The sequence below is a fragment of the Cornus florida genome, unplaced genomic scaffold (genome assembly GCF_030987335.1).
Source record: "Cornus florida cultivar Cherokee Brave unplaced genomic scaffold, ASM3098733v1 CherokeeBrave_3.0.0_Hap2_Chr10, whole genome shotgun sequence".
NCBI lineage: Eukaryota > Viridiplantae > Streptophyta > Magnoliopsida > Cornales > Cornaceae > Cornus > Cornus florida.
In genome coordinates this window covers 10,534,929-10,548,974 of record NW_026775580.1, presented here as the reverse complement: position 1 = coordinate 10,548,974, position 14,046 = coordinate 10,534,929, and the positions used below count along the sequence as shown (strand labels likewise).

The 14,046-nt window shown below is 38.6% G+C and overlaps 1 pseudogene; it reads right to left on the bottom strand.

The window, feature by feature from the left end:
* Positions 1-13,123: 13,123 nt before the first annotated feature.
* Positions 13,124-13,221, bottom strand: LOC132280320 (small nucleolar RNA R71; annotated as a pseudogene).
* Between the last annotated feature and the right edge of the window lie 825 nt (positions 13,222-14,046).

Sequence of the window (14,046 nt, the reverse complement as noted above, 5' to 3'; positions counted from 1 at the left end):
TGGTTGTGCAATGCTGAAGTCCCTTAAGCTTTCTGACCAACCTATGTAGCAAGCGTTAGGCCAACAACTCCCAAACCAGATGGCTTTAGGGTGTTAAGTGTAGAGACACTCAAAAGGGCTTAATAGCTCAAGTTGGAAAGGCTACGAACTCTAGCGAACCATGTTTATTACAATTTTTTTGAATGACCGTGCAATGTTTAAGTCCTTTAAGCTTTCTAACCAACCCTTGTAGCAAACGTTAGGCCAATAACTCCCAAACCAGACAGCTTTAGGGTGCTAAGTGTAGAGACACTCCTAGGGCTTAATAGCTCGAGTTGGAAAGGCTACGAACTTCAACTGGTCATTATTTTCTTTCTTTCTCATTTTTTTTTTTTTTTTTTAGACAACTTAAATCATGCCAAAGATATTCATCTATCAGGTTCATCAAATCAGATTAACTAGGTCAAGGTCAAGGTTGATCAAGTTGCATGCCTCACAATTAAGTTTCCAATGTGCATCTGTGCATTGTGAAGCTTAAAAGAGTGTTAAATCCAGTGAGAATCTAATTGAGACATTTATACCGACTAATTTGAATCCACATGATCATTTCAACTCAAATTTTTCTTTATTTTCAAAAATGTCAATTGCTTCTATACACAAGGTATTAAACATATACTTCATCTCCAACTAGTGTCAAGTTATACTATCATTGCTTAGCAAATTATGAAACCAAAAATGCATAAATGCACCCCCAAACTTGAAGAACACATTGTCCATAATGTGTGAAGACAAGCATACCAAAATAAGAGCAAAGGGGGGAAAAGAACAATAATACCAAGTGGAGTGACGACGACGTAGATGTTCAGCCATGTGAGTGCGCAACGGCGTCCCCCAAACTTGGATATGAAGACCTATCAAAACACAACTATTATACACAGGTAAAAGCATAGGTTTCGGAATGAAAAACTAAAAGAAAATGAATAACACAAACATGAAGTCTAGTAAAAATCCAAACAAAACATAAATTATCACACATTAGCCATAAGGTTACAATGGATAACAAAACAATGCCAAGAATGGGGCCATTTAGAGAGATGAAGCTGGTTCAGGCATTGTGTCGAACAGGTAGTGTGCATGACAAAAAGGAAGAGGGCCAAAGGTTGATTAGAGTGATGAAAACCTAAAAAATTTTTTAGACAAAATGCTCTCTAGCATAGAGCATAACAACAATCACACCCAAACTCCACAATTTCCATGCCCATACTCCTCAAAAGGATAACAACAACATAATAAAAAGAAAAAAAATAAAAAGGATGAGAAAGCATACCTTGAGAGAAGAATGGAGAGAAGGGAAAGATGGAATTAGGAAGGAGGATGGAGGTGCATGCATGAGGTGGTGGGGTGATTGGTTTGGGGTTGAGGATGGTGGAAGCCGAGAGGAGGGTTGTGGTGAATGCCGAGAGGAATTGTGTTGGGGAAGGTGATGGTTAGGGAGTGAATTTGCTGAGAGGGTGGTGAACCGAGAGGGGCATGCATGCATGCATGCAGGTCGTGGAGAATGGTTGTGAGTGGATGGTGAACCAAGGGAAATGAGGTGGTGGGTTGCTTGTGTTGGGAAGTTGGCTTGTGTTGGGGTTTGATGGTTGCACATGGGCTGTGTGGTGTATTTGGAAGTGGAGATGCCGAGATGAGATTGAGGTTGGGTTGGTGAGGAGGTGGATTTGCATGGATGGGTTGGTTTATACTGGGTTTATGGTTGACAAGAGAGTGAGGAAGCAGATTCGAGTGCTCGAACTGAACCTGCGAGCACTCGAATTGAAGGCAGTGGGCTTGGCATGGTTTGTTGTGTGAGGAGTGGGTGATTGCGAGCACTCGAAGCTTGGCTTCGAGTGCTCTAAAATGGGGCAGTGGGGTGAGAGGGGGGGTTGGTGGGTGGGTGATGGTGGAAGAGAGAGAAGGTTATCGGGAGGGAGGAGGTTGCCGAGATTGAGATGAGGGTTAGAGGTGATGTGAGGCCGAGAGGGATGATTGTGGTGGAAGATGGGGGGGTGTTGGTTGAGTGATGAAGGGGATGCCGAGGGGTTGAGTGGGGTAGGTTGCAGGAGTGGAAGGTGGTGCTGCAAGGTTGGATTACACGGTCGTTTAGAGAGAGAGAGAGAGGACGTTGGCTGCGTGGTTGTGTTGGGTTGTGGTGCTTGGTTTGTTGGAGAGAGAGATGGGACAATGGGAAGGTTTGAGATGGTTGTTAGGTTGTGAGGTGAAGAGATAGGAGGGGATGCCGAGAGCTAAGTGGGTGGGTTGGTTGAGTGTGTTCATGCATGGTGATGCATGGTGGGTTTGTGGGTGGGTTGCTGTGAGGATTGGGTGGTTGTGGTGGGATTGTGTTGGAGTTAGCTTGCATGGTTGAGGGTGTGGTGCATGCATGGGTTGAGAGGGAGATGGAGTGGGGAGGTTGGTTGGTTGGTTTGGGGAAGGTGATAAGCCGAGAGAGAGGGAGTTGGTTGTGAGGTGTGAGATGGGTTTGTGGGTTTAAAAGAAAGAGAGGGAGGGAGCTTCGAGTGAGAGAGAGTGTTTTAAAAGAGATAGTAAGTGGGTGTTTGGTCGAGTGCTCGAAGCTTCACTTTGAGCACTCGAAGTGGAGGCAGTAGGCTCGGGTGGTTGTTGTGTAAGAACTCAAGCAAGGGGCGAGCACTCGAAGCTTGGCTTCGAGTGCTCTAGAATTTGGCAGAGAGTTGGGAGCCGAGGGGTGAGAGAGGTTGAGTGCTCGGGTGGTGAGTGAGAGAGCTTGAGTGAGGTTGAGAGGGGGTTTGAGCACTCGAAATGGGTTTGAGAGAGCTCAAAAATTGCAGCCAAATTGCAGCCAAATTAAAGTGAAGCTTGAAAACTAAAGCACTCGGCATGGAGCTTGAATGTTGTTGCATGGCCATGCATGAGCTTGCATGGATGGTTCAAGGAATGAGATCATTAATATATGGAAGCATAAAGAATTTAAGTAGTGGGCTTTGATAGGAAGGAATGCATGCATCAGAGAAATGCATGCAACCATGCATGAAATATAGAAATGCATGAAATGCATGCAAGCAAGGAACTTTACGGATCATGATAAATTTTTTGAGGAGCATGAAATTCCTATGCATGCAATGTTAATGGATTCAAGCCAATGTATTGGAAAAATTTAAACGTTGCAACATCCTCTCATTCAAATGGATGGAAAATTTGAAAAGAACTCTCTTCTTTTTTTTTTTTTTTTTTTTTTTTTTAACTTTGCAATTTCTAATGCATAGAAAAATTGCCAACTTTCAGAACATCACACAAAGCATGGGTGGATGTAAGAAAATTTTCAAACCTTTGCAACATCACACAATGCATGAATGAAATTTCTGGAGAAAATTTTAAACTTGCAAATTCATTCCATTCCAATGCAATGGAAATTTTGAAAGTTTTGTTTTGAAACCTTGCAATTTTTCAACTTTTTAATCATCTCAAATGCATGAAGAATTTTGAGAAAATTTTCAAACTTTTCATTCAAAATGAGAAAATATGCACATGAGTCGCATTTGAAAAATCTAATGAAATTGTTAGAAAGCGATGGAGACTTCCGGGAATGAAAATTAGAGTTGAGAAGGTCTAAGAAAAATCAAATTTTTGGCTTTTCTAAACCGTTTCCCAGAAAATTTGCAAGGCACGAGCAATTTCAAAGAGAAGGAAGCTTGGAAATTGAAAGAATTGCTTCCCTTGAGTTGCTAAATTTAGCGTCGATAGCTAGATGAACCGAGATCAGGTTAGTCCTCCTTACCTTATACCATGTCTCTCTAGAGATTCAAGCTTCCTTAAGTAAGAAAGTTCTTTTGGAAGCGGAAGAAAAAGAGCTTGAAGACAAAAGTTGGAAAGAGGTAATGGAAAGACCTCAATCCACTCTTCATCCTCAATGAAGAACTTTGGACTATGGGGCTGATTTGGATTATAGGAAGATGGAGTAGGTGAGAGTGCACCTAGCAAAGGCTTTTGAAGGGTCATATTGAGCACGGGAATGCTCGACAACTTATCCTTCAAATTTTCAACATCCTCCTCACACTTATCCGGCGGTTCGGGCTCAACAACTTGAGACAACTCAAGTGAGGGAATAGGATGAGATGCAAGCTCCCAAGAAAGAGATACATTTGATGTTGACCAAGGAAGAGAATGAATAGGTGGATGAATATTAAGCAAAGAATTCACCTCCGAAATGGAATTATCAACACTAAAATCCTCACAATTGAAATGAGCCAAACAAGCTTTTAGAGGATCCTCCATTGAAGAAGGTGCATCAAGTAAAGGACTATTTAGGGGTTGTTCTGGAGTTTTAAAGGATGAAATCTCATCATCTTTTTCCTCATTTTTAACCACAAATTCTTCCATTTTATGAGTGGCAACAATTTAATCTTCAACCACTATTTCATCATTTTCATATGTGATGACTACTTGATCATTCTCATGATGAAAGTTACTGGGAGTAATCTCATCATTCATAGAATTTTCTTTTGGATTGGCCACAAGTTGAATGGAAAATTCTTCGTCATTTTCATGATTTAAAGCATCAACCATTTGCTGAATTTGGGCTATTTGGTCATCTAAGTCAACTCTAAATTGGGAATGAGTGTGAGTGGATTGTATGCTAACAATGTCATCCAACATTTGCTTGTTGGACTCCATCATTTGCGTGTGCATAGACTCCATCATTTGCTTGTTAGCAACAATTAACTCATCTAATGGAGACAGTGGAAAAGGAGAAGAGGGCGGGAAAGAATGATCATTGGGTTGAAAAGGTTGAATATGAGATTGTGGGGTTGAATTTCCTATGTCATGCCACAAGAAGTTTTGTTGGTCTCCCCAACCCGAGTTATAACCATTGAAGTATAGATCACTACCCGGTTCAAAGAAATTTTCATTTGGTTGCTCTAGATAGAAGTCCGAGAATTGTCTCGTTGGAAGACATTCTCTTGTATGATGTGTATGACTAGAGCAAAATGCACAAAACTCATGTGGTGTGTAGAATTGAGTTGGAAGATAACTACCCTCCATCTAGGACTTAAACATCAACAACACACAACATAATCAACACAACAATTCTTTATCATCAACTCCACATACAATGATCCCTTTCTCCTCAATTATCAACAAGATAGGAAATAAATGGCCACGACAAGGACCGATGCTTTGCAATATAGTAAAACAAAAATAGCCTCGACAAGGGCTTCACAAGCTAAATTAAACACATACACAATATTCACAATGCGAAACTAGAAGTCACGAGACTTACCTGGGGGCCTCTAGACTTACAATTTGCTAGCGTTCCCACGGCGAGTTTTGAGTCCCTAGAATCTCACAAACACGAAGATGATCAAAAATACACAAGGAGTATTCACAAGACACAATATTCACAAATCAAACTAAAATTAACCCTAGAACTTTGGTCGCTAAACCGTTTGCAGTCCCCGGCAACGGCGCCAAAAATTGATCGGTTGGTCAATTAAACATCAACCTTTGCAATAGCACGAATCATTGTAAAATAGGGCTATTGGTCGAGTAAGTCGAATCACTGGGACTGCGCTAATCTATGGCAACCTAAGTGTTTAAAGTCCTTTTAGAGTGATAAGGGGTGTTCATAGAGGGTTTGTTTTGTTTGTCACTAAACTACAAATTCAAAGTGCATAAAACAATAGTGTGCTAAGAAGTAAAGAGATAGAACAATAGAGAAGAGACTAGGGAATTGACTTCACCACAAGCCATATAAACATGCCTAATTGCAATTAACTTAGGGAACAAAGTATACATGCAACCATGATATGTAGAAATGCAAGACAACTATAATATCTTCAAGAAGTTCACACATTCAAAAATTAAGTATAATCCATCCAAGGTTGGCATAAGTCAACTATCTAAACTAGGGTATAGAATGAAGTATCCTTCCTAAGCTATGAACTATCAAAGTCCTCAATTTGTGTGGTAAGTGCACATGAAGTCTAGAACTAAGCCATAATTCATCAAAGGTTTCCCTAAGCCATGGAATATCAAATTTCTTAAACAACATGCCATTAAAACCATTGTATAATCTCATCTTCATTCTCACTATAAAGATGTAAGTAGTATAATCATGAAGAAACAATTTCTAAGACAAGATAAGAGTCTCTACAAGATTAAATATGGAATGAAACACAAATACATCAAAGTGTATCTCTAGATTAGACAACTTGTTACATAAATGCAAAGTTCCCCAAATATAAACACAATTAATACATATTTACTTGACAAAGGTTACATCAACTCCCTAGGAAGAGGTTTAGTTACCCATGGTAGCTCTAAATGAAGGAGGAAGCAAGGCCTCCAACTCCATTTTCGTGCTCCCATGTGTTGGCTTGAAGAACTCCTCTTTCTTGCTCTCTTCTCTCTCCTCTAATCTTGTAGAATGAAGCTTCCTTCTCATATGTCTGGCCTTGTTTCCCTTTATTAGATATCTTATCCACTCCAAGAGGCTACCAACCAACATCTCCAACCACTTCATTAAAGAGGAAAACAAAATGAAGAAACCAAGGTGCAAGTGGGCTGAAATGAGCCATTTCTGAAGGGCATTCTGCCCAAAATTCGAGCACTCGAAGCAAGGCCTCGAGCACTCGAATTTAGTGTAAAAAGCTCCATGCTTCACTTGCTCCGCCCAGACCTACTTTGGTTAAACAGCCATAACTTTGCACTCTGAACTCCGAATGATGAACCGTTTGAAGATTTAGAAAGCTAATTCAGAGCTTTAAATACTTCATGTTTTGGTGGAGATCCAATTCTCAAGTATGGTTGGTCGAAAATGAAGATCAAGGCAGAATTTCATTGCTGCCAGGCTGTTCTGCGCACCTCTGGTAACAAGGCCATAACTATCTGCTCCGAGCTCCGAATGACAAAACGTTTGAAGATTTAGAAAGCTAATTCAGAGCTCTAAATGCCATTTTATAATGGAAGTCCAGATCTCGAGGTTTCAAGGTCAAAATGGCGAGCAAAGTCCAGGTTCCACTGCTGGCAGAAATTCAGCATTGTGACCTTTGATGTTCAAAACTCCACGAAGTATCCTTCTTGCTTCTTTTTGGCCAATGAACCTGAAAATATGCAAAAACATGCATATGAAGGTAATATACATAATTAAACAAATAGTGGACTTAAATAATGCAATTAAGGGTGCTTGAATATGCAATATTCGGCGCTTATCATGTAGCAAGAGTGAGAAGGGATCATCCCAAAGGATTGAGGGTCGTACTAGGTTGAGGAATCAAGATTAGGGTTAGTAGGTTGAGTGATCAAAATAGTGGTTGGTTAGTTAAATTAAGGTAAGATGCAATTTAAACTAAAGTAAATAATAATGCAATTAAGAGAATGAAAGAGAGAGAGAGATCTTGGGGTTTAGAGATCACCACCAAGCATAGCTTTTCTACACCTTTAATGAATGATTAATGAGGGGAAAAACTTGTATTGCAACAAAGTGTGAGTGTGTGGTTGTTCCAACAAGCATGAATAACAAATTAAGCATATATTGTCTAAACAACATGTTGGATAGCACAACATATCAAATTAAGCCATTAATCCTTTCTTTAAGCTCACAATCCAAACACATTATAAGGTTAAAGATATATGTTACTTGCTTTCATAAGTATGGAACATCAACAACAAGCATGGATTGTCCTCCCATTTAACAACTACACTACAACTAAGCTAATGACATGAAATTAAACTAATTAAACTAAGGGAGAGGTACAATCCGTCAAGAAATGAGTATGAACCATCAAATAAACCACAAAAACATGTCATTAAGCACTATGTCTTGACAATCTCTAGATCTATAGCATCAATACACATAGACATGCATCAATAACACAAGAAATAGAGACAAACATATGAACATCTATTCTAGCATACATAGACATATGGATAGAATGAAATGATTAATGGGAAGCATTAAACCACATAAATCGTTGAATAAACAAGATCTATATATATAAAAGTGTCAAGACATGAATCACAATACAAATCCCCTCAAAAATATATAAATCAAGAAGTAGAAAGCATGCTTAAGGCTAACTCTAGCCCCAAGAGGATTTCTAGCCACTCATGGATGATGTCCTCCAACCCTCAAGGGCAAGCTCCATGGAAGAAATCTGCTCCTTGGTTGATGAAGAGTCTCCAATGGTATCTCTAGCCTCCTCCTCTTCTTTGTTTCCTCACTAAGCATTATCTTTTGTAAGTATGTGTGTATATGCATAAAAGTGGCTCATATTCCTTATATAGGTAGGTCAAAAATCACCCCAAATGAGCTAGGCTCGTACACCAACAATCCTCTAATGATTGGATATGAGACAACTTTTAATGAGCTGGAATTTGAATTTTTCTCGGGATTTGGGAAGTTTGATCGATCGAACTTGTGGTGAGATCGATCGAACATGGCTAAGATCTATCGAATTGAAGCTGGATCGATCCTCAATGGCGGCGCCTTTTTGGATAAAAATAAATCTGAGATATTTTGAAGATATTTTTGGGAAAAAGACAAAAGTCGTTGGTAGGGAGGTACAGTTGGATAAGATTTGGCATATGGATAAGGACAAGAAAGTTCAATCGATCAGAGAATGATGTTGGATTGATCGAACTTGTGGGATCTCTGAAGATGACATCATGGCCTGGATCTATCTTGAAGTGCTGAGATCGATGAAAGTTGGATCGATCGAACTTTTCTTGAGATCGATCAAAGTTGCCAAAATTCCACACTTTGCTTCCTTTTGCTCTACTTTGCTCCTTTCTTTGATTCATCCTAGAATAGCTTCAATTATGCCCTTATTTGGCTGAGTTAGCTTATTTTGGGGATAAGTACCTGAAAATGGAAATAACACAAAATCAATACAAAATGGTAAAATAAGATAGATAAAGGTTCTAGAATACCTAAGCTTAAGGGGTTTAAATACGCATTTTTCAGTGCTCATTATCCTATACCATGAGTGCATGCAAAAGTGGACACCAATACTAATGCGAAAAGTGAGGTTGTGCTAACAAAGTGACACATGGGAAAAAGACAAAAAGTGAATAGTGTAAAAAAAACGTAAAAATGTGGAAATGACTCGGTCCTTAAAGGAAGTTGTTAATCCAAAGGAAAGAGTCTAGGAAATAGTTCCTGAGTACTCGAGATGACACCAAGAGATGAGAAACCGAACACAGAAACGAAAAGACAACGGAAAAAAATTTATCCATAAAATTTGAGGAAAAAAGAAAGGAAGGAAAATGATCGGGTCATTACAGAGTGTGTGTGTGAACATTGTCTTTCTCACTTCTGTAGGTTTATTTGTCGATTTTTGGACATTACTTATGAGCTTCTTGACTATATGATCTGTTTAGGCAGACTCAGGTACCTAAAGCATAACGTGTGGAAAAACATTCCTTCTAGTCCGTTTTTGCTATCCTCCATACATTTCGAAGTTGCAACTGTAGCTAAGAATATGCCTAGTCTTCAGCTTACATAGTTCGGCAGGTGTCCCGCCAATTCCCCTGTGGAGGAGAACACCTAACCTCAACAAAACACTGAGGTTTAACAACCCTCTAAGGCTCAGTCTTCTCTCCAAGGTGCGTCCCAAGAGAAAAGACCTATTTCCGATCAAGGGAACACTGTCCCTAGGAGGAGACTTCATTTATCGGGATCAATCTCTGGAAATAAATCATCCACTCAAGGAACATGTAGCGGTGGTCCTGAGGGTATTGAGGTACCCGTCTCTGCTTGGAGTTCAAAAATTTTCAAGTCGGACGATTATGGTGACAGCCTCATAGTGACTCCCCTAGACTCCATGTTCAGGCATCCGCCTATTGCCATGTCATATTACAAGAATTTGTGGACCCCTAAGGATTAGCATATTTAAGATAAGTTGGACAGGATGAAGATGTTCACCCACTTCCCCAATAGCACTATAGAGGTAACTTGCTCTTTTATCTTCTTTTACTTATTATGTTGTTGAGTCATCTTTATTTTGGGAACTCAGAACTTTGCGTTGTTTGTGCAGATGGTGTTCGGGATGGCGGCCATGTAATGGGCCATTGAATATGGGGATCACAAGATTTAATCATTGGAGAGCACAACTAAGAAGCTCTCCACTAACTTGGGCAAGGCGAAGTCCTAACTTGGCCAATTTTAGAAGAAGAGGGATGATTTGAAAGTGGCCTTAGGGGTTGAAAAGGCGGCTAGGCTTGAAGCTGATGATAAGTGCTTAAATGTTGCACATTTTAGCACCTAAGCTAGGGTAGTTTAGTCCCTTTATCTATCTTTATTTTTCTGTTTTAGTTCTAAATTGTGTTTTTGTTGATTTCATGTCACTAAGGTTTAAACGGGCCTAAAATAGTCTATTAAAGCCTTTTTGGAGTCAAGCAAAAAATTTAAAAAAAGTCAGAAAAATGCTAAGGAAAGATTCATGATTGATCGCAGGTCACGTTATCGTTCGCAGCCACGTCAGTAATTAGATAGGGCTGCCATATCATCATTCATTCAATTCACGACCGATCGCAGACAAGTGCGATAGTTCGTAATGCCACGTCAGCACCAGCTTAGCAGATACGGTAGCCAATTATCAAGATGAGACTGCCATGTTAGCTATGATCAATCGCAGATACTCATGACCGATCGCAAAATTCCACGAACAATCATGATTAGCCTAGCAGTGAGCTGTTTTATTCCTAGCTTCACTCGAACTTCACCTACCAAATGGCTGTGAGATTGAATGATTTTAGGGCTTATTTTATGACTTGTTTTGCACTCTAAAGACCTTGTATATATGGCAAAATGAACCATTTTGTAAAGGGTTGGTGAATTTAGCTAATTTTGCATAGATAGTTAAAAAGTTTCTCTCTCTAGAATTAGGGCTTTTGGGAAGAAAAGAGGCAAGAACATCAAGATCTTTAGGGTTTCTACCAAGAAGACCAAGAGGAAGAAGATGGAGTCTTGTTTAGAGATAGCCCTTAAGGGTTCTAACATCACATCCACCTCCTCCATGAGTGGCTAAACACCATCGTAGGGTTTGGATGAGCCCTAGGTTCTCTAAACTCTAGTCTTTGTCTTTCTGGGGAATTCTTTGTTGTAATGAATTCTATAGCCTTGTGAATATATGAATCTTGATTTTTCCTATGATTTTATCTATGGTTGAATGCTTCCTATTAATTCTCTAGATTAGTTACATGTATATGTGTAATTAGTTAAGGATTATATCTCCATACTATTTTCTCTAAGTTAATTGCATATCTATGTGTGATTGATTAAGGATTTAGTGATGGCTATGCATGGATTTCATTAGATACACTTGTTAATTAATATGATGGGTTATACTTATGCTTGATGGATTATTCTACACCTTTAGTTTAAATGTCTTAATTTCATTGTCTTAGTTTAATTGTAGTGTAATTGCATTTAAATTCCTAGATAGGTAGACAATCCATGCTTGAATTTGATAATCCATGCTTATTGTTACAAGTTGTATGATTCTATAGATTAATGTGGGCTACAATTGTAGATTAATTGGATGGTTTATGCTTAGACTTGATAAGTTGTGTTACATTTTAGTTACTTGTCGTTAAGTAGACAATTCATGCTTGTATTAGATATCCATTCTCATTGTTGCAATTAGTATCACACATTTGGGTTACAACATGATTTTTCCCCCATTTAGACAAAGATTTGTGGTTTAATGACGAGCTTAGCTGTGATTCCTATACTCTAAGACTCCTTTCCTATTTTCAAAACTCTACTCTCTTAGCTTTAAATTGTTCCACATTTCATGTTTTTAGTTCATCATTAGTTTAATCAAATTAAACCAAAACCTGTTTCAATCTGTTGAGCTACTAATCCAAGTTTAATTCCAAGTACCCTTTTGATCTCTTGGGACGATCCCTTCTCGCTATACTTTATTGTATACATGTTAAGTGGTTTATAAATATTTAATCCTTGATGCACACTTACCACATTTCATAGCACACACTCTCAAAAGTTCTTAAGTCAAACCCTTTTGTATGTTGGACTTGGTTCACATCAAGTTTTTGGTGCCGTTGTCGGGGATTTTAAACGGTTTTACTTGGAATCAAATTAGCAATTAGTACTAATTTGATTGCTTGTCTTTAATTTCTTTTTATTTCTCTCACTTGTTACTTGTGCAATTAGTTACTTGAAAGCAAGAACAGCAAGCATTGGAGCTTGACATCGTTGCTTGGGATCTTTGTGAGCGTATCTTGAACTCATTTATCTTAGTTGTGCATCAGTCCTTGTCGCGACCCTTTACTTTTTTGGTTAAAAGCATGGACCCTTGTCGCGGTCATTAAATTATTGTATTGATATAACATGGGAGTATGGGAACATTGTATATGGAGATTGTGGTGAATTATTGTTGATTGTTGTGGAGAAGGAGTTGTTGCTATTGTTGTTGTTTTCTTGTGCATGCATAGCCGAAGATCACTTCACCATCCTCTTCTTTTTTATGAATCAAAATCTTAAGTCTTTACTCTTTTATCCAAGGGTTAATTCTAATAGAATTTTTTCAACTCTTGACTACTCTATTACATCAATGGAAGTTCAAGTCGAGGACCTTGGTCATGTGAACTTACAAGGCATGTATCATCCTAATAATGTGCAACAACCTAATAATGTGATACCACCTTATGTGCAACAACCACCTCTTATGCAAGTCCCTCTTGGAATGCCAAGACCAATTTTTGTACCACTACCTCTTCTAAGTCAAGTTCGTCTCGAAGCTCATGTAGAGCAACAAGTTCCTAATGAATACAATGCCCGATTTGCATCTGACTTCCTAATTTTAGGGTAAATCATTATGAAATTAAACCTTCCACTATTCAAATATGCCCACTCTTCTTTAGGTTGAGCAATGAGGAACCATAAAAACATTTGAATGAGTTATTGGAAGTGTGTTCCACTGTGAAAATCACGGATGTGCTGGAAGAAGTTCTAAGGATAAAGGTTTTCCCTTTCACTCTTTGAGATAAAGCTAAATATTGGTTTAACAACTTGGGGGCTAATATCATAACATCTTAGGCTCAAATGCAATAAGAATTTTTAAAAAAGTATTACCCCGCAAGTCGAACCAATTCCATGCAAACTTCCATTCGTGAGTTTTCTTAAGGGGATGGAGAACCCCTACATGAAGCATGGGAGCGCTTGAATGACTTACTACGGAAATGTCCACATCATGAAGTTCCAAAGTGGCAATTAGTTCAATGCTTCTACGAGAGCTTATCCGATACCCACAAGGGAATGGTGGATGCTTCATGTGGAGGTACTTATTTGGAAAAGCATGAGGATAACATTTGGCACTTATTTGAAAATATAAGTGAAAACTTAATGCATAGGTCTCTATCCTCTCACCTAGCCCAAAATTCCAATGTTGGAGGGGAGAAGAACACAAACTTGTGCCAAGTAGAGAGCTCAAATGAAATTGCCGCCGAAGTTAAAACTTTAACACAAAGGTTTAATCAATTCTTGTTAAATCAAAACTTGGCAAATCAATCATCTTCCTCTCCTCATTCTCATCAAGAAATGTGCATGACATGCTCTAGCTTAACTCAAACTACTTCTAATTGTCCCTGACAAGCCTTCTTCTATGTGATAGAAAATTGACTTTTTATGCGAGAGGTCACTTCACAAGGTCAAAATATGAATGTGGTTTTGGAAGCTTAGAAAGTAAAATTTACATTTATAAAACCACTACTACTACTAATGAAGTATAGCGAGTAGGGATTGTCCACTGGGATTAAATATGTAGTTGAAATTTTGACTCTAGTGGATCAAAAGATTGCAAAGAGAGGGTTTGTTTAACTATTCTAAATTTCAATTAACATAAAATGCAATTAAAATAAACTAAGTGAGATAAGGGTTTAAGAGATGAGAAGAGAGGCTTAGGGCGTTGGAATCACCACCAAGTTCGTTCACCAAACCACATACTTTCAACTAATTGGGGAAAACATTCTTATGAAAAAATGTGACTACCTATTGCGATATTAAGCATGGACCATCAAATTCAA